At 39.4% G+C, this 23,871-nt stretch overlaps 1 protein-coding gene and 1 pseudogene across 1 annotated transcript in view; one reads left to right on the plus strand and one right to left on the minus strand.

Moving 5' to 3' along the window:
- The window catches only part of PIK3C2G (phosphatidylinositol-4-phosphate 3-kinase catalytic subunit type 2 gamma), a 669,174-nt gene extending 650,974 nt beyond the window's left edge, over positions 1–18,200 (minus strand). The window contains exon 1 of the mRNA XM_061417725.1: positions 17,793–18,200. The gene's annotated coding sequence lies outside the window, so the exon portion shown is untranslated. The remainder of the gene's footprint in view (positions 1–17,792) is intronic.
- Positions 11,413–11,530, plus strand: LOC133249039 (5S ribosomal RNA; annotated as a pseudogene).
- Positions 18,201–23,871: the final 5,671 nt, after the last annotated feature.

Here is a 23,871-nt window from a genome sequence, read left to right on the forward strand (position 1 = left end):
AGGGTCTTTCCAAATAAGTCAGTTCTTCACATCAGGTGGCCAAAGTATTGGAGTTTCAGCTTCAGCATCAGTCCTTCCAAAGAATATTCAGGACTGATTTCCTTTAGGATGGACTGGTTGGATCTCCTTACTGTCCAAGGGACTCTCTCAAGAGTCTTCTCCAATACCACAGTTCAAAAGCATCAGTTCTTTGGTGCTCAGCTTTCTTTATAGTCCAACTCTTACATCCATACATGACTACTGGAAAAACCATAGCTTTGACTAGATGGACCTTTGTTTGCAAAGTAATGACTCTGCTTTTTAATAAGCTGTCTAGGTAGGTCATAACTTTTCTTCCAAGGAGAAAGTGTCTTTCAATTTCATGGCTGAAGTCACCATCTGCAGTGATTTTGGAGCCCCCAAAATAAAGTCTGTCACTGTTTCCCCATCTATTTGCCATGAAGTGATGGGACCTGATGCCATGATCTTAGTTTCCTAAGTGTTGAGTTTTTAGCCAACTTTTTCACTCTATCCTTTCACTTTCATCAAGCGGCTCTTTATTTCTTCACTTTCTGCCATAAGGGTAGTGTCATCTGCATATTGGAGGTTATTGATGTTTCCCCCAGAAATCTTGATTCCAGCTTGTGCTTCATCCAGTCCAGCATTTCTCATGATGTACTCTGCATATAAGTTAAATAAGCAGGGTGACAATATACAGCCTTGATGAACTCCTTTCCCTATTTGGAACCAGTCTGTTGTTCCATGTCCACTTCTAACTGTTACTTCTTGACTTGCATACAGATTTCTCAGGATGCAGGTCAGATGGTCTGGTATTCCATCTCTTGAAGAATTTTCCACAGTTTGTTGTGGTCCACAAAGTCACAGGCTTTGACATATTCAGTAAAGCAGAAGTAGATATTTTTCTGGAACTCGCTTGCTTTTTTGATGATCCAACAGATGTTGGCAATTTGATCTCTGGTTCCTCTTCCTTTTCTGATACTAGCTTGAACATCTGGAAGTTGGTGGTTCACATACTGTTGAAGCCTGGATTGGAGAATTTTGAGCATTACTTCACTAGCGTGTGAAATGAGTTCAATTGTGCGGTACTTTGAACATTCTTTAACATTGCCTTTCTTTGGGATTGGAATGAAAACTGACCTTTTCCAGTCTTGTGGCCACTGCTGAGTTTTCCAAATTTGCTGGCATATTGAGTGCAGCACTTTGACAGCATCAGCTTTTAGGATTTGAAATAGCTCAACTGGAATTCCACCAGCTCCACTAGCTTTGTTCATAGCGATGCTTCCTAAAGGCCAACTTGACTTCGCATTCCAGGATGTTTGGCTCTAGACTGGTAACAATTCAGGTATGACCATTCAGGTATGCCATAGTTCTTCAGGCACTCTGTCTATCAGATCTAATCCCTTGAATCTATTTGTCACTTCCACTATATAGTCGTAAGGGATTTGATTTAGTTCATACCTGAATGGTCTAGTGGTTTTCCCTACTTTCTTCAATTTAAGTCTGAATTTGGCGGTAAGGAGTTAATGATCTGAGCCAAAGTCAGCTCCCAGTCTTGTTTTTGCTGACAGTGTAGAGCTTCTCCATCTTTGGCTGCAAAGAATATAATCAATCTGATTTCAGTATTGACCATCTGGTGATGTCCATGTGTAGTCTTCTCTTGTGTTGTTGGAAGAGGGTGTTTACTATGACCAGTGTGGTCTCTTGGCAAAACTCTATTAGTCTTCGCCCTTTTCGTTCTGTACTCCAAGGCCAAATTTGCCTGTTACTCCAGGTATTTCTTGACTTCCTGCTTTTGCATTCCAGTCCCCTATAATCTTTTTGGGGTGTTAGTTCTAGAAGGTCTAGTAGGTTTTCACAGAACCATTCAACTTCAGCTCCTTCAGCATTATTGGTCAGGGCATAGACCTGGATTGCCGTGATATTGAATGGTTTTCTTGGAAATGAACAGAGATCATTCTGTCATTTTTGAGACTGCATTCAGGTTGTTTTTGAGATTGTAATGACTTAATCCAAGTCATTTATAAGGTTGCAATGTCGACTTGTGAACAGTAGATGATCATATAATCTTTTAAATTTGTATCTAGTCAATTACCTTATTAATTACATGAAAATAAGCTATTTGCTTGTTTTAAATTTTATGCCATCTCTCCAGTTGTTTTCTGGGAGAACTGACTGCTGGTTAAGGATGGGGTTAGGAAGAAGTGGGAAGGGAGAATTATAGTGGGGAACTTTGAGGATGGTTTCATTATCTTGAGAGTGGTAATGGTTTCAAGGTGTATACATGTGCCCAAATGTATCAAAACATGCACCTTAATTAAATATGTGTAGTTTTATGTTGCTTGCAGAAGAATATGGGTCAAATGAATTGAAGGAAAACAGCAGCTTGTCAGAGACTGGGTAATCCACGGAACTATAGGGAAAATAACTTTCCTCTCTTTTTTTGTCCTTTCACATTTGACTATGATTAAGATGAGGGTGCGTGCTTCCTCAGTCCATTTGACTTTTGGGACCTCATAGGCTGTAGCCCACTAGGCTCTTTTGTCCATGGAATTTTCTAGACAAGAATAATAGAGTAAACTGGCATTTCCTAATCCTAGCGATTGAACGCATGTCTCTTGAGTCTCCTGCATTGGCAGGCAGATTCTTTAACACTGCACCACCTAGGAAGCCTAGATGAGGATATTGGTATACTACAGAGAGGACAACAAATTGAAGGATATGGAAGAACTCATACTGCAAATCCAAAGGCACCTGCAGACCTCCTCCATTTGCAAATGTGAAAGCTTGGTTCATAGTGAAGAAACTTCACATGACTTGCCTTACTTTCTAAAATCACTTGCCTTCAAAACTGTTTACAAGGAAAGAAAGTCCAGGACTTTGTACTAGTTGCCTGGAATCAATTTTATTTCTTATAAACAATCATTGGATAAACAAATACATATTACAGATGCAAATTTACCATTCCTTAGGCAATCTGCACAAAGTCAATTCTTTTGTCTGATTTACCACAATAAAAGAATAAATTCTCTTTTGCTTTCACAGTAGAATTCTGCTTGTGTAGAGGTCACTTAATTTTAGCTTTTATAATCTGATCTGACAGGATGGGTTGTTAAAACAGAGCAGTGAAAATATGTTATCCAAAATAGTTTTTAGGCCTACAGAGTGCTATAGTCCATGGTAATGAATTCAAATGCTATAAACACATAAATATGTTTTTCTTGATATATAGTTTTAGAATTTTCTCAAAGCACAGTTGTATACCTTCTATACAATTTGATTGGAATATAAGGTAAAACAATCTCTTCCAAACTTCCTTAATTACAAACTATGGACAATCTCCTTTTCAGTAAAATCTGCTTTCCGGATTTTGTTTATTTAATCAGTGATGTTGAATATCCAAATACTTAGTTTTTACCTACATGGTCTTTGTTCACTGTAGTCTCAATTTTTTTTCTCTGGATATTTTGGGTAACTCATATGCAGAGCCCAAGAATAGTTAAAGCGTAAGACCAAGATTCATAAATCTAACTTCTATCCTTTTCTTGTCACAACTGATGATAACCTTGAAGAAATCACTTAATCTCTTTGCGCATCCATCACTTCACTATAACTCTTGGATAATGATACTTATCTCACAGATAAGAAGGAGATGTTAATGTTTGTAAAGCCCTGGAGATCTTTAGATAAAGTACACTAGCACAGAATACTAACATAAATAAGTCACTATTGTTATATTCCTTCCTCTAACCATTTCAAGTTCTATCTATATATGTACATATAGGTCTATGAAATTTATAAATGTATACATAAATGGATCATTACAAGTACTTCATCCATGCTACTTTATTTAAATTAGTCACTGGAAAATGTAATATACTAGATGCGGAAGGATTTTGGTGTAATATATATCAATTGCTCCATTGAAATTAATAAACTTCCTTTTTACCTGCCATTCTGTATGGATGAGATTCTCAGACACAATAAATACACTTTTATAGAATATGCCTTTGTACCTGCCTTACATAGATCGGGGGAATCAAAACTCTGAATTGCTTTTTATTTCTTAGTTTCTAGTATCTACAAATGAACAAAATACTAACTACTAAAATATATGAACAGCTAGAATATTTGTACTATACGTTTTACATTTTCTCAAATTATCCGTTAATTTTACTCAAGTGATTTTATCCAGTCCAAAAAGGAAGTGGGCAGATTGTTAGAAAAAGAGCTTCATGAGAGTCAGTGATAAAATGGACAAGAGTCCATGCTCAGGGATCCTATGATTTTGTAAAATACACTGTTGTTCAGTCACAAGTTGTGTCCAACTCTACGCAGCCCCATGGACTTCAGCACACCAGGCTTTCCTTTCTCAGAGTTTGCTCAAGTTCATGAACATTATGTCAGTGACTCTATCTAACCATCGCATCCTCTGTCATCTCCTTCTCCTTTTGCCTTCAATCTTTCCCAGCATCAGGGTCTTTCACAACCAGTCAGTTCTTTACATCAGGTGGCCAAAGTACTGGAGCTTCAACTTAAGCATCAACCCTTCCAATGAATATTCAGGGTTAATTTCCTTTAGGATTGACTGGTTTGAGCTCCTTGCTGTCCAAGGGACTCTCAAGAGTCTTCTCCAGCACCACAATTCAAAAGCATCAATTCTTCAGTGCTCAACCTTTTTTATGGTCCATAAAATGGGAAAATACATAATTACCTCTAAAACAGAACCTGAGAAAATGCAATGGTCCCCTACAAACTAAATATGAGAAAGCATAGAAGTGATTCATTCTGGCTGGGGAATCTGAGAAAGCTTTATGACAGAGAAGTGAATTTAACGTGAGTATAGAAGGATCAGAGTAGGCGATGGCACCCCACTCCAGTACTCTTGCCTGGAAAATCCCATGGACGGAGGAGCCTGGTAGGCTGTGGTCCATGGGGTCGCGAAGAGTCAGACACGACTGAGCGACTTCACTTTCACTCTTCACTTTCATGCACTGGAGAAGGAAATGGGAACCCACTCCAGTGTTCTTGCCTGGAGAATCCCAGGGACGAGGGAGCCTCCTGGCCTGCCATCTAAGGGGTCGCACAGAGTCGGACATGACTGAAGCGACTTAGCAGCAGTAGCAGCAGCAGCATAGAAGGATAGGTGCTTAGGATAGCATTAGGAGGTGTGAAAAACAGCATCAGAGTTAAGTAAGCCAGAAAGAGCAAAACAAGCATCATATATTAATGCATATATATGGAATCTAGAAAGACGGTACTGATGAACCTGTCTGCAAGACAGGAACAGAGATGCAGATATAGAGAAGAGACTTGTGGGGAAAGGAAAGGGAGGGGCAAATTGAAAGAGTAACACTGAAACATATACATTACCATATATACAAATAGATAGCCAGTGGGAATTTGCTGTATGAAGCAGGGAGTTCAAATCCAGTGCTCTGTGATGACCTAGAGGGGTGGGATGGAGTAGGAGGTGGAAGGGGGTTTTCAAGAAGGAAGGGCCATATACATACCTATGGCTGATTCTTATTGACGTATGACAGAAAGTAACACAATATTGTAAAGCAATTATCCTCAATTAAAAATAAATTTAAAAAATAATGTAGTGTCAGTGGGGGTGTCTGAGTTCAAGAATAGCAGAAGCAATGTAGCAACACATAATTGTCAGGCCCCAAATGAATGAAATTATTGTAAAGAGCAACAAGACTAGAATGGCCAGCATGGGATACTGACACATTGAAATACACAATAAGGGGGAATAAACCATTAAGTTATTAGATCTAAGAAAAATGGCAGCCAATGAGGTCATTATTTGATAAAAAATCAGAAACAACAAACAGTGGGAGAGCAGAAGGTGATGTCAGTCTATGATTTTCACAGTGAAAAATCATAATCCAGTTTCCATACTTGTGATAGGTCTTCCAAGGGCAGATAAGGGTAAGTCAGTAACTTAAGCAATAGCCGGAAACTAAAACACCCTGATGGTCCCTCATCACAGGAGAACCGGGTCAGGTGATAAAGGCATTCCTGGCCTCCATTTGCCTCACAATGGATCCAGTGGGTAAGAGCACCAACGAGTGGTTATTTTTCCACTCATGGGTACCTAGTGAGGATGAAAAGAGTTGGCAGCTGATGAAACTTTCACACTGGCTTCTTGTGGAATAAGAACTAAGACTTTGCTCCTGCTGCTAAGTTGCTTCAGTTGTGTCCAACTCTGTGAGACCCCATAGACAGCCTCCTACCAGGCTCCCTCATCCCTGGGATTCTCCAGGCAAGAACACTGGAGTGAGTTCCCATTTCCTTTTCCAATGCATGAAAGTGAAAAGTGAAAGTGAAGTCGCTTAGTCCTGTCCAACTCTTCGTAACCCCATGGACTGGAGCCTACCAGGCTCCTCCCTCCATGGGATTTTCCAGGCAAGAGTACTGGAGTGGGGTGCCATTGCCTTCTCCAAAGAACTAAGACTTTACTGTAGAGAAACTGAAGAGCATGGCTTGGACACTGTACACATATCCTTGGCTCAGTTAGAAAATAAGAAGCAATACAATTATTTTAAGTTAAATGGCAGCAATTAGTGCTATTTTCAAACACTTAAAGGAATTAGGTATGATAATCTTATCATGTGGTGGTCAGTTGCTCAGTCATGTCCAATTCTTTGTAATTCCATAGACTTTTCCCAGGAAGAATACTGGAGTGGGTTGCCATTTCCTCCTCCAGGGAATCTTCCCAACCCAGGGTTCAAGCCTGTGTCTCCTGCATTGGCAAGCAGATTTTTTACCACTGTTCAATTCAGTCCAGTTGCTCAGTTGTGTCCCACTCTTTGCAACCCCATGGACTACAGCATGCCAGGCTTCCCTGGCTATCACCAACTCCCAGAGTTTACTCAAGCTTATGTCCATTGAGTGGGTAATGACATCTAACCATCTCATCCTCTGGAGTCCCCTTCTCCTCCCACCATTAATCATTCCCAGCATTAGTGTCTTCTCCAATGAGTCAGTTCTTCATATCATGTGGACAATTGAAGTTTCAGCTTCAGCATCAGTCCTTCCAATGAATATTCAGGACTGATTTCTTTTAGGATGGACTGATTGGATTTCCTTGCAGTCCAAGGGATTCTCAAGAGTCTTCTCCAACACCACAGTTCAAAAGCATGAATTCTTCAGCGCTCAGCTTTCTTTATAGTCCAACTCTCACATCCATACATGACTACTGGAAAAACCGTAGCCTTGACTAGATGGACCATTGTTGGCAAAGTAATGTCTCTGCTTTTTAATATGCCTTAGGTAGGTCATAACTTTTCTTCCAAGGAGCAAGCACCTTTTAATTTCATGGCTGCAGTCACCATCTGCAGTGAGTTTGGAGCCCCCCAAAATAAAGTCTGTCACTGTTTACATTGTTTCCCCATCTATTTGCTAGGAAGTGATGGGACCAGATGCCATGATCTTAATTTTCTGAGAGTTGAGTTTTAAGCCAACCTTTTGACTCTCTTCTTTTGCTTTCATCAAGAGGCTCTTTAGTTCTTCTTCACTTTCTGCCATAAGGGTGGTGTCATCTGCATATTGGAGGTTATTGATATGTCTCTCGGCAATCTTGATTCCAGCTTGTGCTTAATCCAGTCCAGCATTTCTCATGATGTACTCTGCAAATATGTTAAATAAGCAGGGTGACAATATACAGCCTTGAAGTACTCATTTCCCAATTTGAAACCAGTTTGTTCCATGTCCAGTTCTAGCTGTTGCTTCTTGACCTGCATACAGATTTCTCAGGAGACAGGTCAGGTAGTCTGGTATTCTGGTCTCATGAAGAATTTTCCACAGTTTGTTGTGATCCACACATTCAGAGGCTTTGGCATAGTCAATAAAGCAGAAGTAGATGTTTTTCTGGAACTCTCTTGCTTTTTTGATGATGCAATGATTGTTGGCAATCACTGAGCCATCTTGAAATCCATACTACATATGGATTTACCATACAGTCTTACCGTGTCATATTCCATTCATCAAAATATCCTCTGGATTATCAAGTGGCAGAAGATGCCTTTAAGATAACCAAGTGATAGTCCCCATCACAGATAACATATTGAATATGGGTTTGGTTCAAGAACAAATCAACAAATTCTCTGGCACTTATGCTGCTATTGTTGAGTGTGTTCTTTTAATCCTTAAGGAGAAAGAGGAACAGAACAATTGGTGTTCCTTTGGAAAGGATGGCAATACATCTTCATTGTTTTATGCAACAGCTTGAATTATTTTCTTGTTCTTTGTCACAATGCAGTCCATCACCCTCATCCCCTCCACCAAAAACAAAACCAAAACATTATCATCTGGATATTCTATGAAATCTCAAACTGTTCTTTCATATTGATGACATTATTTTAATTTACTTGGGAAATAGGAAATGGAAAGAACTATGGCAAAGTAAGAGACATGAGCATGAGAGGATATAAAATAAACCTTATGGAGATACAGGGGACTATTTGATACTAGTGAATATTTTAGAGATACAATGATCTAATATATCCCATCCAAGATAAAGAACAAGTCATTACTCTTTGTAACCCCTACCTCTAAGAAAGATTCACAGTGCTTTGTGGGGCTTTAGGATACTGGGGACATTAATAACATACTTAGTGACTCAAAAGACGACTGGTGTAGAATAGGCTGACCGTGGTGGCTCAGACAGTAAGGAAACTGCCTGCAAAGCGGGAGACCCAGGTTGAATCCCTGGATTGGGAAGATCCCCTGGTGAAGGAGATGGCAACCCACTCCAGTATTCTTGCTTGGAGAATTCTGGGGACAGAGAAGCCTGGTGGGCTTTAGTTCATGGGGTTGCAAAGAGTCAGACATGACTGAGCAACTAACACTTTCATAGAATAGGCTACAGAGAAAGAGAAAACTGCACAGATTCAGGCTTTGGAACAAATGACGTGATAAAATAAAAATTTGTTGTTGTTTGGTTGCTCAGTCATGTCCGACTCTTTTGTGACCCCACGGACTCTAGCCCGCCAGGCTCCTCTGTCCATAGGATTTGCCAGGCAAGAATACAGGATTGAGGGTGCCATATTCTTCTCCAGGAAATCTTCTAAACCCAGATAGCGATCTCATGTCTCCTGCATTGGCAGTTGGGTTCTTTACCACAAAGCCACCAGGGAAGCCCTATGAATCTTCAATGCCAGGAAACATTTTTTTTTCCCCCCAAGATATAAGCAGATGATTTTATCCCAGTTTGGAATATTATACCGAATAACCTGAAATAGGCATTTTTTTTTCACTTGATACTGAAATCACCTATGCCTTCATTCTCTTTGCAAAAGATAATGTTTCTAACATTAAAAACAGAGATGCCAATAATAAAAATTTTTCCAGATTCCATAATATTTTTATGTATTGCATAATTGAATTTTTTGAAAATTGGACTAGGATAATCAGAGTAAACAAAACAAAAGAATATGTGGCTGAAGTCAATATACTTTCTACATAAGCATGAAAAAATTAAAAGAAATATAAATAAAATTAAACTCTCATTGGAATCCTATATTTGAACATTAAATATTACTTTTGCTGCAAAACATTAAAATTAAGTGTTTAAATTTGTGTAAAAGAATGGACAACACAAAACACAAAGATAATGAAACTTTGGAAATTAGCAGTAATATTTATTTTATATAATACAGTGGAAAATGCTTAATCTATACATATAACCTGATCTGCTTCTTGAGAAATTTGTATGCAAGTCAGGAAGCAACAGTTAGAACTGGACATGGAACAAAAGGCTGGTTCCAAATAGGAAAAGGAGTACGTCAAGGCTATATATTGTCACCATGCTTATTTAACTTCTATGCAGAGTACATCATGAGAAACACTGGACTGGAAGAAACACAAGCTGGAATCAAGATTGCCGGGAGAAATATCAATAACCTCAGATATGCAGATGACACCACCCTTATGGCAGAAAGTGAAGAGGAACTAAAAAGCCTCTTGATGAAAATGAAAGAGGAGAGTGACAAAGTTGGCTTAAAGCTCAGCATTCAGAAAACGAAGATCATGGCATCCGGTCCCACCACTTCATGGGAAATATATGGGGAAACAGTGTCAGACTTTATTATTTTGGGATCCAAAATCACTGCAGATGGTGATTGCAGCCATGAAATTAAAAGATGCTTACTACTTGGAAGGAAAGTTATGACTAACCTAGATAGCATATTCAAAAGCAGAGACATTACTTGGCCAACAAAGGTTCATCTAGTTAAGGCTATGGTTTTTCCAGTGGTCATGTATGTATGTGAGAGTTGGACTGTAAAGAAGGCTGAGTACAGAAGAATTGATGCCTTTGAACTGTGGTGTTTGAGAAGACTCTTGAGAGTCCCTTGGACTGCAAGGAGATCCAACCAGTCCATTCTGAAGGAGATCAGCTCTGGGTGTTCTTTGGAAGGAATGATGTTAAAGCTGAAACTCCAGTACTTTGGCCACCTCATGCAAAGGGTTGACTCATTGGAAAAGACTTTGATGCTGCGAGGGATTGGGGACAGGAGGAGAAGGGGACGACAGAGGATGAGATGGCTGGATGGCATCACTGACTCAATGGACGTGAGTCTGGGTGAACTCCAGGAGTTGGTGAGGGACAGGGAGGCCTGGCGTGCTGTGATTCATGGGGTTGCAAAGAGTCGGACACGACTGAGTGACTGGACTGAACTGAACTGATACATATAACAAGATATTCCATCTTTGAGTAGTATAAAATGACATTTTTATAGTAATGGATGTTGAATCTGAAGGAAAAGTTGACAGTATGTGTGAATTAAGAACAATATATTTTAGACTATTTTCCCTAGAGAAAAGATTTTTAAGAAAATTTTTTTCTCTAGTTGTATGCTAACCCTCTTAAAATCATAGGAGATACAATTAGTTTCTGAAATGTCCTTTATAACTGTCAAAAAAGATAAGATTACAGATTTGTTCGCTCTTCAAAGTGTGATGTCATAAAGTCCCATTTGCTTCTGCAAGAATCATTATTTGTCATTTTTGACAGTGTTTCAACATGATCAGGAAGAGAATCATGGAAATAGTTAAAGGGATAGTCAAGAAATATCCCTGAATTTTCATAGGAAATCTACCAGATTCCAAAATCCAGGCTAAAAATATGTTTTTAGTTAATGCAATTAGAGTTTATTTTTACCATAAAAACTTTTAAAGTATGATTAGAAATACTAACATTTTGTATTAAGAATATTGAATGTGAAATCAGTATGACTGCTCTGTAACTGTTTGTGCTATCTTGGACAGGTGATTTAAACTTCTTATACTTCTATTGGGCTTCCCTCCTGGCTCAGCTGGTAAAGAATTCACCTGCAATGTGGAAGACCTGTGTTTGATCCCTGGATTGGGAAGATCCCCTGGAGAAGGGAATAGATAGCCACTCTAGTCTATGGCCATACTACCCTGAATGCAGTGGATCTTGTCTGATCTTGGAAGCTAAGCAGGGTTGGGCCTGCTTAGTACTTGATGGGAGACCACCTGGCAATACAAGGTGCTGTAGGCTTTTTGCCTCCCCTCTCCTTTGAGCTTTCCTCTTAGCTCAGTCAGTAAAGAACCTGCCTGCAGTGCAGGAGACCAGGGTTTGATCCCTGAGTCTGGAAGATCCCCCTGGAGAAGGAAATGGCAACTCACTCCAATATCTTTGCCTGGAAAATCCCATGGGCAGAGGAGCCTGCTGGGCTGCAGTCCATGGAGTCACAAAGAGTCCAGCACGACTGAGCGACTAACAATACTTTTACTTTCATACTTCAATTTCCTCTTTACTAGAATGAGAATAGAAATATAATAATATTAGTTAACATTTAGTGAAATCTTGCTTTGTGTCATCTTGCTTGAAAAAAATGTAAGTAGGTATATAGTTCTTGGAGAAGGAAATGGCAACCCACTCCGTGTTCTTGCCTGGAGAATCCCAGAAACGGGGGAGCTTGGTGAGTTGCTGTCTATGGGGTCGCAGAGTTGAAAACGACTGAAGCGACTTAGCAGCAGCAGCATATAGTTCTTACAACTGTAGGAAGAAATGACAATTTTTCCTTCATCTGAAAATCCTCATTCAGCAAATGAGGAAACTGAGAGGGAGTGACTTTGTAACTTTCCATGGATATACATTTAGTAAGTGTAGTAGCTGGGATTCATAATCTGAAGGTCTAACTCCATAGTCTGCTTTTCTAATGATGAAGAAAAAGCTAAACTTTCTTTTTATGAAAGTTACTAAAGTAGGGGAATTGTCCAACCATATCATAACTTACGAAAGTTTGCTTAATACTTTGGTTCTCCTCTAATATTTCCTTTCTCAGCAAATAATATTGTCATATTCCCAGTTGTGTAATCCAAAATTCTGGAAATCATTTTTATCACCCCTTCTCTCTCTTTCTTCATAACTACTCCATCAACATATCATATTAACTTTAACTGATTTAGAATCATCTTCTGTGCTTCTATATGGACACTTTTCTTTTTTTTAATTTTATTTTATTTTTGTATTAGTTTTGCCATATATGGACACTTTTCTAAATAAAATTATCATCATCTCCCACCTATACTACAGCAATCTATTTTTTTTAAACTTTTAAAAATTTAAAAACTTTTTAATTGGAGGATAATTGCTTCACAGTGTTGCATTGGTTTCTTCTGTACAACAACGTGAATCAGCTATAAGCATATATATATATATATATATAGTTGCAGAAACCAGTAATTGAGCAACCAAGCACCACACTCAGAGAGTCGGAGAACTCAGGTTTATTATGCCAGTGGGCCCAGAGGAGTTAACACTCCAAGCTCTGAGCCTCGAGCAAAGGAGTTACAGAGTTTTAATAGACAGACTATAGTGGGCAAGACTAGCTGCTAATAGGCTGGTTTAAACTAAGGGGTTTTTGCGCATGGAACAGCAGTCAAGATGAGAAGGGGAATGCCTGACCTTTACATGGACAGGCCTGATTAAGCAGGTTTGCAGGGGCTGGGAAGTTGCAAAGAGCAGGGCAAGGGTGAGTGAGATAAGCTCCAGTTCCTAGTACTGTAAGTCCGCGCTTTCTGAGACTACGTGACCTACATGATCCAGACCTTGCAAGGAGCAAGCTGAGTCATGGAGGCAGAAGGAGCAGGAGGTTATGTAAAATTTTAACTTTTCCTCTTCATTCCCCCTCTTGATGCTTCTATTATTCATTGTAGAAAGCATCATCTCATGTTTTTGTAGGACATTCAGAGCTCCCCATCATTTAGGGGGCTATATTGAGCTATTACCATTTGTAACTTTATGGATTCAATCTGACAGGTTATAAACTGGCTAATTGCATTGAGAATACAGGGGCCAAACAAGAGCACTGCAAAGAGCATGAGGAGAGGCCCTGTTAAATCGAGAAGCCAAGATGCCCAGCTCCAGATATTGTTCCAGTTACCCCAGGAATTAGCTCGTTTCTCTCTCCTTTTTATGATTGGTTCCCTTAGCTGTTGGGCCATGTCCCTGACTATTTCTGATTGGTTTACATACAAGCAGCACTCTTCATTTAAGAAGGGGCATAGTCCTCTCTTTTCAGCTGTCAGTGGATCTAGACATCTCCTATTCTATAAAACCACCTCAGCCAGGGAGTCTTGTTGGTCCTGTAATGGAAAGCACAGCAATAATTTTGATTAAGGATAGAGACCAAGGTTGACAATGAAAACCCATTGATACTTTAATAGCCGGATCCTCCAGCTTCTGCCGTGCTTTGACCAGCCATCTGCCGGAATGTGGCTGGAGCAAGGCTGAAGAACCCTCAAGCTTCTGCCGTGCACTGACTAGTCAGCCTCCGAATGACTAGAGAAGGGCTCAGCGTCCTTCATGGGTGAGGGCCATTGTCTTTGGAACCTGACCTTGAGGAGGTCTTTGGGGTCCCGAACTGCTTTCCAGGTGTCCTCATCACAGGAAGCTGCTGCCTTCTTGACTCTGGTGTGGTGGATCCAAGGGATGACACCTGTAACTTTAACAGCAGTAGAGGTTGCCAGGACGACAGTGTGAGGGACTGTTTAAACTGGCTGAAGTGGTTCCTTTCCCAATCTTTAACCCATGCTGCATCTCCTGGCTGATAGGGATGAATCCAATTGCCCAAAGGAATGGGCGTCCTTTCTAAGGTTTATCTGGCAATATGACAGAAGACTTTTTCCAGGGCTTGGAGGTATTGGGACATCTCCAGGTCAGCTAGTTATTGTTGGTCTACCTTGAGCTTTTCTATCACTGGGGGTGGTTTCCTGTATAAGATTTCAAAGGGAGAATAGCCTGAGGACCTCAGGGTGCATTTTCCGAGAGAGATGAGAGTCCACAGAATGATAAGGCAGCTTGTTCCAGCATTGTCTTGGTGTTGGCTGGGGAATATTCTTGTCATACTACTACTTGGAGAAACAAACTTAACAAGAAAGTTAAAGATATATGGCCCAAAGAGTAATAGAAGTAGGAAAGCTGCTGAGGTGCTAGCCAGGAGAACCAGGTCCAGACATTGGTCCATGACATTAGTGTTTCTCTAGGTATGAGAAGATGCAAGAATTTGGACTTAAAAATCTTTACCTGAAAACATCTGACTATCTGAAGGTCTGTTTTTCTGGGTTTTTCCCTGAGCACGGAGTGCCTTATTTTTTGTCTCCACCCTGAACTCCTTTCAAGGGGGTGTTGAAGGTCAGCATCTTGTAGTGGTCATGATTTTATCTTTGTAGAGGCAGCTGGCAAGGGTCAACTTCCAGTCAGCAGGGCCCCTGCATAGCCACACTTTGACCATGTTTTGGGGGCATTTCATGGTCATTGTGTCCCACGATGCTGGGAAGGCTCATTCCCAGGTGTAACAAAGAGTCCACTGACAGGCCATTCAATGTGTTGTCACTAGAACACACCTTGTAAGTAGCAGAAGTCTCTGGACCATGACTGTCTTACTAGCCTCTTGGGCCAGGAAAATATTTCCTCTTGTTGCTTCTTCCCATATCTAGAGTTACATTATTATAATTATTGATCTCATATGGAACTGTATATCAGCATTTTATCACAGGCTCAGTCACACATTTGGTAACATAAGGAATAATCTTCTGAAACAAGCTACATAGAAAATGTGGAGAAAGAAATGGCAACCTACTCCAGTACTCTTGCCTGGAAAATTCCATGGATGGAGGAGCCTGGTAGGCTACAGTCCATGGGATTGCAAAGAGTTGGACATAACTGAGTGACTTTACTTTCTTTCTTTCTATGGTTTCTTTTGGAGAAGGAAATGGCAACCCACTCTAGTGTTCTTGCCTGGAGAATCCCATGGACAGAGGGGCCTGGTGGGCTGCGGTCTATGGGGTTCCAAAGAGTTGGACACGACTAAGCAACTAACACACACATAGAAAATGATATAGCTAGCAGTTATCAGTAAGGTCACAAGCAAGAATTTAAATACAGAACTTTCACTGGGTATAGCCCAGTATACCCCAGGTCATCTGAATCAGTTAAATGGTTATAGCCAAGTATTCATCTCCTGGTTGTACATCATGGAGCATTCGACCTTTATCCAAAGATTGGTTACTGAGATAAGCTTTAGAAACAATCTTAGAGTGTCCTTTTTAATAACTTAATTAAACCTTTTAGCAATATAGTATAACAAGGAACTATTTCATAAGTGAGTCAGTAAGCACAGACCTTAATTAACAAAACTAGAACGTAATATTCAGTGAAACATTATTTTTTTCCTTTTTGGAGAACTCACTGTAAGGGCATTAACACTGTAGCCAGGGAAGGCTTTAACCCATCAAATAAAAATGAAGTCTGTCAGGGAGCTGGGAAAAGCCAAGCAGCTGTCTTGGATTTCCCATACCCCTGGCTCTCTGACTTTTAGCTGTTGTTTATCCATTTTTAATTTCTTGATTTAGGAGCAGAGTATTGCCATGTTTTAAGGATATCAAGATAGCAAAAGTCTAACCATGAAGGGTTATTTTTTTGTATAAGCAGAAGGAGCTTTGTCTACTTATACCATAATCTTAAATAATGTTTACTTACCTTACCAAAGTAACAAAAAGTTTTTAAAAACAAATATAAATCACTTAAAGGCAAAGAAATTCATAATCTGTTATTAAAAGCTGCATTCTAAGAAAACTTTGTTCTCTAGACAGAGAGAACTAAATTCCAGTCTGGTACCAGCTTACTGTTAATAACAAAATTTGTTTATCTGCTTAATCTTGGAAAGTCTTTTCCATAAATTTTGAAGAACTAGCAGTATTCTAAAGGTGTGAGAGTAAAACCATAGAAGACCTGTTTAAAATCTGATTCTATTGCAGTTCACAAAGAAACCTGGTCGTTGTTGTGATATGTAATTCTTTAATATGATAACTAGAATTGTAATTGACCATATTTTATCAGGGCATATCATATCTATATGAATTTCACACAATTTTAGGATACCTTTATTAGTAACACCAACCATACAGTATAACCTGAAAAGATTTGTCACCCCTTCAACAGTACTTTCCATGTCATTTAACAAATCCAATGAACCCAGGTAGCTTAATAGCTCTTTGGGATGTCTCAGGGGCCCTCTGAAGCATCCCAAAGTTAGCTAGAAGTCAAGTTACTTAGGAATATTTGTCAACAAATATCATAAGGGTTTATAACACTCAGTCAGGTAGGATCATATAAGTCACTATGAAATAATAGTTATTCACTTAGCCAAACTTGACAAAAGATTTCAAGGTAAATATAGAACAGATTAAGAGGTAAGGAAACTTTAATCTACTATTAAAAACTGTTCAACATCTAAAGAAAGTATGTCCTCTTATCAGAGAGAAAGGCCAAATTTTGCACTAGCTTACTTTAAACTCATTTAGGTAAACTTAATAATATTTATTTTAAACTTAGTCCTAACCATGCACAAAACTTTTTTTTAGGATCTCTTTCCACAAACCTTGTAATCACTTTTTGTAACAGCTACCTGTAAGTCAGACCTACTTTTTTTTCCCTTTTATAAAATGTAATTTTCTTTTTTATATCTTCTTTATTAAAAACCTACATCCTACTTCCTTACTAGATTACCAAACAAACATTAATACTAGATACTTAATATTGAATTTTCCCAGTTTATGTGAATCTGAAATTTATTTAGGTTAATTTTTCTTGTATTTTGAATTGTTTGATTTGTAAGTGCTTACTTTTCTTTAGGCCAAATAAATTAGAACTCATTTACAACTTCAACAGTATTATCAGAGGGGGAAAAAAAAAGACATACACTGAGACATGCATAAATCCAGACAGACAGACTGACAGAGATCTTACAGTTTTCTGTTTGCGATTTAAAATATCTCTTTGACCACTACCCCCCTTTTTTTTTCTTTGCTTGAAGTTCTAATTTGCCCAAGGCTGAGGTCTCAGGCAAAGTTGGCTGTTTATTTCAAGGACATGGAAAAGGTTAACTTCAACCTTTTTCCTTAACAGGCCTTTTAACAAGCTAGTTGTTTTTAATTGCATATGCAAAAAGAATTGGTTTTGCAGTTTCTAAAAAGAAAAAAAACTTTCTCTCACTCCGTTCAATCAGCAATCATGCACTCACAATCATTCAGAGGCTATCACAATGCCTCCCTTCTCCAGAGTCCTCAGTTCTCTCTATCTGATGCTCCTTCCTGGGAGCTCCAAGGAAGTTATCAGTCACAATGCCTCCCTTCTCCTGAGTCCCCAGTTCTCTCTATCTGGTGCCCCTTCCTGGGAGCTCCAAGGAGGTGATCAGTCTCCTCTTCTACCCGTTGGGGTAGGACCTGACTGGAGACTGGCCCTGGGACCTTACCTGATCCTGTGGCCACTCCTGGTGGGTTGGTCCATTCCTCCAAAGAGTCTAGTCAGGATTCGGCCATCCAGAAAGTTGGAACACCAGTGTGAAAGAGAACCCGGAATACCATCAGGTGGCACGCCTCCTCATTCATCTCAGGATTCCTTTGCTCCAGCCTGGCCAAGCCACCTTTCTGGTGGCTCAAGGGGCTGGTGTGGTTGGAATCTTGCTAGAGCCTCCAGAAATGTTGCAGAAACCAGTAATCGAGAATCCAAGCACCACACTCAGAGAGTTGGAAAACAGGTTTATTACACCAGCCGTCCCAGAGGAGTTAACCCTCCAAGCTCTGAGTCCCTAACAAAGGTGTTACAGAGTTTTTATAGACAGACTATAGTGGGCAACACTACCTGCTTATAGGCTGGTTTAAACTAAGGGTTTTTTGTGCACGGGAACAGCAGTCAAGATGGGAAGGGGAATGCCTGACCTTTACATGGACAGGCATGATTAAGCAGGTTTGCAGGGGCTGGGCAGTTACAAAGGTAACTGTTACAAGGGTGAGTGAGATAAGCTCCACTTCCTAGTACTGTAGGTCCACACTTTCTGAGATTATGTGACCTACATGATCCAGACTTTGCAAGGAGCAAGCTGAGTTATGGAGGCAGAAGGAGCAGGAGGTTATGTAAAAATTTAACGTTTCCTCTTCAATATTACTGACTCCCTTGTGACTTAGATGGTAAATAATCTACCTGCAATGCAGGAGACACAGGTTTGAGCCCTGGGTCAGGAACAACACCTGGAGGAGGAAATGGCAACCCACTTCAGTATTCTTGCCTGGGAAATTCTATGGATAGAGGAGCCTGGCAGGCTTACAATCTGTGAGTATGCAGAGTTGGACAAGACTGAGCTACTATCCCCCCCTACACACATACACCTGTATTCCATCCTTCTTGAGCTTCCCTCACACCCTTCCCTCCATCTTACCCTCTAGGTCATCACAGAGCACGAGCTGAGATTACAGTGTTGTACAGCAAGTTTCCACTAGCTATCTATTTTACACATGGTAGTATATATATACATATATATATATATATATGTGTGTGTGTGTGTGTGTGTGTGTGTGTGTGTGTGTGTGTATAATCAATGCCACTTTCAATCTGTCCCGCCCTCTCCTTTCCCTACTGTATCCACGTCCATCCTCTACATCTGGGCCTCTATTCCTGCCCTGCAAATTCATCCTGTGTGTACTATCTTTTGCCTCTTCTAACCCCTACTTTCGTTAGTTTCCAAAGTCAGAGTGATCTTTTAGAAATGCAAATATCGTCATGGCAGATGTTACCTGACAGTAGGGTTCTGGTCCTTTACCATTAATTAGGAGAGAGAATACATGTATATTATGGAACACTGTGAATACAAATGTTGATGTTACTAGAGAAAAGGAGAAATTCTGAAGTTGGGAGAAAGACTATTGACATTTAAACTAAGTTTAACTTCCTAATTTGCCACCAACTAGCTATGTGACCTTGGACAAATCACTAAATACCTCCAGTTTGCTTATCTCTAAAATGTGGGCTTAAATTAGATAATTTTTAAAGCACAGTATTACCCTGAAATCCTCTGATTATATTATGAAACAGAATAACACAACTCTGCTCCTATAACAAAGCAAAGGTTTGTAACTGTGTTTTGCACAAATGAACTAATTACTTAATTTATGAAATAAGCAAACCTCACATTCTTACAGGAATAAGCATATTGTCTACATGGGAATTTTGTTATATGTTGAAAAGCAAAATTAATAGACTAAAAACCAGAATCAGAAGACCATCTTTTCAACTTGAATAAGACCAGCATTCAAAAAGTAACTTAATATTAAAGAAATAATTTCTTGAGAGTTCACCACTCTCGTTTTTTCCAATTTTTGTTCCTTATTGACATTAACTAGGGTAAATACTATTTTTTTTCTCTTTCTGTCCTTCAAATAATTGATGGTGACAACAACAAATGTGGGTATTTTTCTATCTGATTTAGAAGATGGTAGCCTCTTGGATATTTGCTCCTGACCCTATCTCCAATAAAATTAAGTTGATGTCATTGACAAGTAGTAGAAGTTGAGAGATGTGTTTACCGAAATGGTGAGGAATTACTGTGGCTGGCTCCTGGGGATGTAAGTAGAAATGATGGGACAAAACTGAGCCACTGAAATCACAGCTTGGTCATCAGGAAAATTTCCCTACCAGTGCTTTGACCTCTTGGGGGAAATTCCGAAAGATCTACTTGTTTTCGGTACATTGAACACTTAGAAGATACCTGGCAACTGAAGTTGGGGTGGAGAAAACAGAGTTCTGAAATTCCTCCTCATATTTGCTGCTTCTCAGTTGAAAGAGAGTTATAATTCTGAAACTAATTTCTACAAAAAACAAAACAAACAAACAAAATACATACACACACACAGAAAAACCTGGCTTTGGCTTTGATGCTTTTAGGCTTTTAAATAGTCTGTCAAAATTTTTTGCTTACTTATGTCTTTATGTAACTTTCCTTGACTTCCTTTTATTCACTTATTTACTTATTCAATTCTTCAACAAGTAGGAAGAAAATATTTTCACTAGATACATTTCTTTTTTTTTCATTTTTTTTCCTAATTTTATTTTATTTTTAAACTTTACATAATTGTATTAGTTTTGCCAAATATCATTTCTTAAATGTCTTAATTTAGCTACTGCAACTTGCTCTATTACTGATCACTTTTTCATTTTTCTATATTACTAGCAGTCACTACAATCCTCATGCCAAGCTACTGTTATGTTCTTAATTGTAATGGACACAATAATGCTCCCGACCCCAAACAAAGATGTTCACATCTTAATCTCAGGAACCTGTGAATATTTTAACTTATATGCAACGGGGATTTTGCAGATATGATGAAGACTAAAGACCTTGGTATGGGGAGATTTTTCTGGTTTCTCTCGTTGTCCAAATTAATCACATAAATCTTTAAAAGCAGAGAAATTTGCAAATCAAGAAAAACTTTATGAAAAATGTAAAAATTCACTTTACACACAATACAAAGGCCAGTAAGTTAGTGGAAAATACAGCAATGTCATTAAACATAGTAAGTAAAAAGCTTCAGGATATAAAAGATTTTCATCTTCTGAACTTCCAGAGCCTTTTGTTTTTGCTTAATGGATTTATAATCTTTCTTGTATTGTAGCATTACAAATAGATTTCCTAGTTCTCTTCAAAAATCTAAGGTTGGAATCTTGGTATCTTTTCCTGGATTCGAGCACAAAGTAACACTTAAGCAAATACTTAAGATGTATTTGTTGAGTTAATAATTGGTCCTCATATTTATTTTAGCAGATATTAGTGTTCAGTTCAGTTCAGATCAGTCTCACTATCATGTCTGACTCTTTGCCACCCCATGGACTGCAGCATGCCAGGCTTCACCTACTGCCGGAGCTTGCTCAAACTCGTCATTCAAGTCAATGATGCCATCAAACCATCTCATCCTCTGTTGTCCCCTTCTCCTCCTGCCTTTTATCTTGCCCAGCATCAGGGTCTTTTCCAGTGAGTCAGTTCTTCGCATCAGGTGGCCAAAGGATTGGAGCTTCAGCTTCAGCATCAGTCCTTCCAATGAATAGTCAGGACTGATTTCCTTTAGGATTGACTGGTTTGATTTCCTTGCAGTCCAAGGGGTTCTCAAGAGTCTTCTCCAACACCACAGTTCAAAAGCATCAATTCTTCGGTGCTCAGCTTTCTTTATGGTCCAACTCATATGACTACTGGGAAAACCATAGCTTTGATTAGACGGACCTTTGTCAGCAAAGTAATGTCTCAGCTTTTTAATATGCTGTCTAGTTTGTTCATAGCTTTTCTTCCAAAGAGGAAGCATCTTTTAGTTTCATGGCTGTAGTCACCATCTGCAGTGATTTTGGAGCCAAAAATAAATAAATAAAATCTCTCACTGTTTCCATTGTTACCCCATCTATCTGCCATGAAGTGATAGGACCAGATATCGTGATCTTTGTTTTTTGAATGTTGAGTTATAAGCCAGCTTTCTCACTCTCCTCTTTCACTATCATTAAGAGGCTCTTTAGTTCCTCTTCACTTTCTGCCATAAGAGTGGTGTCATCTGCATATCTGAAGTTACTGATATTTCTCCTGGCAATCTTGATTCTGGCTTGTGCTTCATCTAGTCCAGCATTTCACATGATGTACTCTGCATATAAATTAAATAAGCAGGGTGGCAATATACAGCCTTGATGTACTCCTTTCCCTATTTGAATCAGTCTGTTGTTCCATGTCCAGTTCTAACTGTTGCTTCTTGACCTGCATACAGGTTTCTCAAGAGGCAGGTAAGGTGCTCTGGTATTCCCATCTTTTTAAGAATTTTCCACAGTTTGTTTTGATCCACACAGTCAAAGCTTTGGCATAGTCAATGAAGCAGAAATAGATGTTTTTCTGGAACTCTTGCTTTTGCTTTTTCAATGATCCAACGGATATTGGTAATTTGATCTCTGATTCCTCTGCCTTTTAAAAATCCAGCTTGAATATCTGCAAGTTCTCAGTTCATGTACTGTTGAAGCCTGGCTTGGAAAATTTTGAGCATTACTTTGCTGGCTTGTGAGATGAGTGCAATTGTGCACTAGTTTGAACATTCTTTGGTGTTGTCTTTCTTTGGGATTGGAACTTTAATTTGGATGTCATTTTTTTGCATATTCTTAAGGGTAGTTTTGATTCCCTGGTGGCTCAGATGGTAAAGCGTCTGCCTACAGTGCAGGAGACCTGGGTCCAATCCCTGGGTCGGGAAGATCTCCTGGAGAAGGAAATGGAAACCTACTCCAGTATTCTTGCCTGGAAAATTCCATGGACGGAGGAACCTGGTTAGGCTACAGTTCATGGGGTCGCAAAGAGTCAGACACGACTGAACGACTTCACTCGCTCAAGGATAGTTTTGAAGTAAAGCATTAACTTTTGAAAAATAGAAGAAAGCAGAAACTTTCTTGGCTGGGAACAGAGAGGGAAAGGTCAGAGAGATGAGATATTGCTGGCTTTGAAGATGGAGGAAAGAGATCACAAGCCAAAGTGCAGGTAGCCTCAAGAATCTGGAAAAGGCAAGGTAATAGGTTATCCTCTAGAGTTTATGGAAAGGAATGCAGTCTTGCCTTGACTTTAACCCAGTAGCACTCATATCAGATTTCTAACTATAGAGCTGAAAGGTAATACATTCCTAATGTTTAAGCTAATAAGTTTGTGGTAATTTGTTGTGGCAGCAATTAGAGTCTAATAGAATATTAGTTCCTCATTGAACCATTTTATTCTTTTGATACGCTATCTATGAAGACTTTCTAAATTACTCCATTCATTTTTGTATCCACTTTTTCCATTTCCTGGTGGCTCAGATGGTAAAGAAGGAAAAGTTGCTCAGTCGTGTCCGACTCTTTGTGACCCCATGGACTATACAGTTCATGGAATTCTCCAGGCCAGAATACTGGAGTTGGTAGTCTTTCCCTTCTCCAGGGGATCTTCCCAACCCAGGGATTGAACCCAGGTTGGCCTCCCACATTGCAGGAGGATTCTTTACCAGCTGAGCCACAAGCAAAGCCCAAGAATACTGGAGTGGATAACCTATCCCTTCTTCAGCAGATCTTCCCAACCCAGGAATCGAACTGAGGTCTCCTGCATTGCAGGTGGATTCTTTACCAACTGAGTTATGAGGGAAGCCAACCTGCCTGCAATGCAGGAGGCCCATGTTCCATCCCTGGATTGGGAAGACCCCTGAAGAAGGAAATGGCAACCCACGGACATTCTTGCCTAGAGAATCCCATGGACAGAGGAGCCTGGTGGGCTACAGTCATATATATAAGAACCATGAAACCAAATAAGATATGGCCCTGTTAAAAGGCTCACATTCAAGTATATAATTAATAATAAAGCAATATTGTGAACATATATATAATGCAGTTGCTACTACTAGAATTCAGAAAAAGTAACTGATTTTACACAGATATGAAGTGATGGAAGTGGTATAAAAGGAAGCTTCAAAGAAACAAACTTTGAACTAGAATTTAAAGGCTAAGTAGATTCCACTAAATAG

This window comes from Bos javanicus, chromosome 5 (genome assembly GCF_032452875.1).
Source record: "Bos javanicus breed banteng chromosome 5, ARS-OSU_banteng_1.0, whole genome shotgun sequence".
Lineage (NCBI taxonomy): Eukaryota > Metazoa > Chordata > Mammalia > Artiodactyla > Bovidae > Bos > Bos javanicus.